Raw genomic sequence first — 4,962 nt, 5'->3', positions numbered from 1 at the left:
TCGGCCGATATATATTTAAATAAAAATCCAGAAACGCGTGACAAAACATAAAGAGATTTCCCTAACATTACTTATTTGTAGTTATTTATGAGTCCTCACTAAAATAATATGATAATGCAGTTTAAAAATAAACTTGTTTGTTTTATTGTCGCAACAGAACAGAGGAACATCAAAATATATTAAAGTTCTGATGAATAAAATGTATAAAAATACAAACTTAAGATATGAAACTTAAAGGGTTAAACACGAGTGTTGTAGTGGACGTTGTAGAGCCCTCTGGTGGACAGACTATGCAACGCCAACACTCAGTACATGGTTGAAGGGTGTTTCGTCCGTTTGTATTTTATTTTTTAAATATTCATAAATCGGCCATTATAAATGCCGATACTGATGGTTTGGAAAATGCCTAATATCGGCCCGCCGGTATATCGGTCGGGCTCTAATTGAGACCTGATATTTCTCAATTTTGTTATTTAATTAGTGGAAGATTTGTTTTAAACCAGACAAGATTAAATATTATGAATCTTTTATTGGAATTTTTTTTTTTTTTTTTTTTAAATTGGTTGAATTGAAAGCCTTGACTGGTGTGAAGCAGCCCAGTGTCTGTCTACTGAACGCGCCTCCAATCCGAGTTGTATCTGTGGGAGTGTTTGTTTACGTGTGTGTGTGTGTGTGTGTGTGTGTGTCTATAATACTGCCCTCGAGATTCCTAACTGCTATAGTTACAGTAAGTGCCATTTGTTTTTTTTTTTCTTTGCTTTTGTAAACTGATGAGGATCTCCTGTTTTTACCTTCTTTTTTAAAACTATTGGACGCACCAAGTGTTGTGTCGCTCTGTGCGTGCTCACAAATGTATATTTTTGTAAAGCCACGGTGATCATTCAAATTTTTCCGAATGTATACTCTGTAGCAGCTAGTCCGATAACTGTAACCTCATAACAATCTGTGAAAGTCTTTAGGTCGTGGGTGCACCTGGAAAACGAGTGATGTCTATTATTTTTTTCTACAGATTACGCTCGGATTACATTTGTAACTGTGTTGAGTGGTGACAGTGTGGCAGCACAAAACACACTGTTTGTAAAATTGCATTAATAATGTACTGCAGTGATTTGCTTAACGCTAATGTTGCCATTGAGTGGGGTGTGCTTTGCTTTATGGTTTCTTTGCAGGTAGATCAGAGGAAGCACAGCTCCAACCAAAGCCTTGTATCTTTAGACACTGAGGATTTTATCCATTTTGAAGCCTCTGTTGATCCAGGTCTCACTTCTTGGAACTCAAATTTGTTGCCAAGCAATAGTAGCTACGATTGTGTAGCTACTCTTAAACAATACTACCCAGATTTACTCTACCAGAAAGCATTAGAGAACCATGTAGGCCTTGATGCTGTGACGTAGTCTCTAGATAGATGGCTGTGTCTGCGACAGGTGGCTTTCTACGTATTTTAGTCGAGCTGCAGTGAATTAAAAGCATATCTCTTCACATATTCAGTCTAATTCGTTTTTGTCCTTTCTGTTTAAGGCAGTTCAGAGTCGGATGCCCTGTAATAAATCCCCTATGAATGCAAGATGTTATACTCGAGTCAAGAGGCAGCTCTCAAAAGCTAAAGGGACTTTTGGCTTTCGCTTATGAGATTGAAACTATTCATAGCTTTCACCTTTCCCACACACATTCTGTATGACTGCGTGCGCACACTCATGTGTTGATTGTCTGAAACCACAGGGGCACACCGAGCAGAGAGCCAAGTTGGAGAGCTGCACTGTTGTGTTGTGCAGGTTGCTTAGCAACCGTCTCCACCTTGGGTGAGGAAAGTAAGTAGAAAGACGACAAGAAGGAAAATTGGGGGCAGAGAAAGAAGAAAAAAAAAGCCAAACCGGTGTAATAAATAATCCAGAGGTTCAGTGATTGCTACTTGTTTGTCTGATGGACTCATCTTAATCTCAACTGTACCGGGGGGTGGTGTGTGGGTGTGGTGTGTGTGGTGTGTGTGTGTGTGTGTGTGTGGTGTGTGTGTGTGTGTGTGTGTGTGTGTGTGTGTGTGTGTGTGTGTGTGTGTGTGTGTGGTGAGACAGGAAGTGGTTTAGGGCACAAAGACGCTGGCACTGTGAATCAAGTCCATCTATGGGCACTTCCTTGGGCTTCATGTTTACATTCTGTCATGTTTTCTACAGCATATCTAGTTAACAGAACTGGCCAGTGATCTAAAGAATCATGTCTTGATTCAGCGATGGTCAGAGGACCAGGACGCCCCTATAGCTCAATCCAAAGTGTCAGAACAAGGGGTCTGAATACATGCACAATAGACTGTTCCTGTATTTGAGTTTTAAAGCTGCTATAATCAAATATGCATTATTAGCAAAGGATACAGTTACTATGTGTAGTGTGATAGGGTAGCAGGTTGTGACAAACTCCACAATTAGCCTCTCTTAACTCATTGTTTCACGGCCCACAACTTTTTTTTTTTCACTCTCCCCAATCTAAGTTAGGCAAAATAAGCAATTAGTTGGTGGACATAGTGAAGCATTTAGCAGTTAAAAAGATGCTGTATTTCCTCCCTAGACTTTGGAGAGCAAACAAAGCTAAAACGAGTTAATGTTGGATTGAAGTTTATCAGATATACTGTGAAAATTTGCAAAATGCAGTGACAGATGTGTCTCCAAATAAATGCTAATGTCACTCTGTATCTGCTGGGTGTGCAAATAGGTAACTTTGGGAACACGCTTGCCATATCAACAATTTTAGGTCATGTCAAGGTTGTGTTTACAGCTTGTGGCCAGAAAAATCTATCGATCAATGCAGCTTTAATAGTTCACTGAAAAACCCTTTTGCTTTTATGATTAGGTGAAAACATTTTTTGCTCATTTTGGGTATACGTGATGTAGATTAATAAGAAAAATGTATCCACTTTAAATTAAGCCTATAACGAAGTGTGGAAAAGGTATGTTATTGTCCTGATTTTAAATCTGGGCATTCGTTGAGTCAGTGCTGAGACAGCTGCAATCAGATTCCTTGCCAAGGCTAATCTGTTCATTTTTGCCATGATCTTTAGTCCACTTTTTTACTTTATTTTTTTACATTTTATGCTGTTTCTTTTTCTACAACTAAGTTGGTCGAATCTCCTGCCAAAACATGACAGCACTACAGCTGTATAGCTCTGAAATATACAACTATTCCTAATGTTAAATTAGGCTTGTATTCTGATTGTCCAAAAATGTCCCCCGAGGCTAAAACCACAATAATATCATAATTATGATAGATATTTATTTCAACATTGAGGCTGGTTTGCAGTTCCATTGTCTAATAATTAATTATAGGCCAAGTCCACCTTGCAATCAAATTCTAGAGGCTACATTGAACGACTGTCGTTCATTTTTATTTATTTGTATAGAAACTGCCTTCAGAAAGCCATGTCAGCCAACCCTTAGTGCTGTCACACAGATGCCAGCAAAGCCATTATCTTCATCCCTAGGTGGCTGCAGTGTAGTCTTTCCACTTGTGCAGCTAATGAGCCAATCCACATCAAGTGTTCTGTGTTCCTGTGTTTTGTGCTTTCATTTACGCATCCTGAGTGAGTCTCCATGGCCTTGCATAAGTGCCTTCCATTAGACAGCCGTGCACGCACAAACTTAACAGTCCCAGCGCTCATCACCAGAGTGTGCAGAATAGTAAGTAATGGGATCTCGATATTAAGAAAGACATTTGAAAACAATTATTCAAATGGCTGTTCTGCTTGTTGAATCTCCTAATCCCACAGCGAAGCACTCAAGCAAGCTCTCGGCGGTGTGACCCCGGCTGAATTAGCATGGAGGAAAAGAGGAACACAGCTCTGAAGCCCGAGATGCTAAAATGTCTAGACCGCACTCTGGTTTGTCATGCTGCCTTTTGAAAGGAAAAGGCTTTTTAGAACATGACGCAGAGGGAACAGATTTACTGTAGCTTTTAGATGTTGTCATACATGGCATTTCTCAAAATGTCAAAGGGATTGCTATTTTATCTCCCAGAGACTTTGAATGTGTTGGGCAGGCGCTTAGCACAGGGCTTCTCTCTGACCCGGCTCTGACGCACACCAGTAGAGTTGTCACATCCAGTTTACTTCAGAGCTAACCTAACCGCTGCCGCTTTATTCTGTACTGCTCAAGCTTTTAGGAAACACGTAAATTAAGTGTGTATCATGCAGAGAGATATGGCAGCCTAGGGCTGGGCACTATATCGATATATGAGGCTAGATATTGTCTTAAATTTTGGGTATCGTAATTTTGCAATATAGCCTAAGAATTGTCTTTTCCTGGTTTTAAAGCCGTCCACAGTTACAGTTAAGCTTAAGGATTTACTGTGCCACATTTTAGCGTTAAAACATGATGTATAAATAACGACATGATATACAAATATGAAATATGAATATGCCAACTATTATTTGAAAAGCTTAGTATTGTATGCACTACAAAAAGCTATGTGTAAAGGCTTTAGGCCACCCTACACGTTATTGTAGGTCCTGTTTAATATGCAACTCCATTTTATACAATATATATTGTAAGCCAGGGGTGTCAAACTCAACTTCACTAAGGGCCACACTGGGAAATGAGAATCGCATCAAGGGCCAGTCATGTTTGACACAAAAACACTTTTACTAGTTTGACGGCGGAAAAAAAGGGTCCGGGCACATGGTTCAAAAGGGTTGTACTTAGTAGTTAGTGTCTTCATTAATTCATAGGTGTGTTTTGGGCGTAACATGCAATAAACCAATCAGAGGAGAGTCATCATCATCTCCCATTCCCTTTAAAAGCCAGGCGCGTTTGGACCTTGGAGCATTGCTGTTATGATGCCGGATTTGCTAAGCAGGAAGGAGAGATTTTTCAGGAGAAGAAACTGATCTGCTCATATATGGCATGAGCACTATGCCACCAAAACTATTTCACATTGTAATATTTTAATTTTTACTCTTGCATGTGTGTGTGCTGCTGCGCG

Source organism: Sander lucioperca, chromosome 9, assembly GCF_008315115.2.
Source record: "Sander lucioperca isolate FBNREF2018 chromosome 9, SLUC_FBN_1.2, whole genome shotgun sequence".
NCBI classification, from domain to species: Eukaryota; Metazoa; Chordata; class Actinopteri; order Perciformes; family Percidae; genus Sander; species Sander lucioperca.
Note: the sequence above shows the minus strand (reverse complement) of the source record.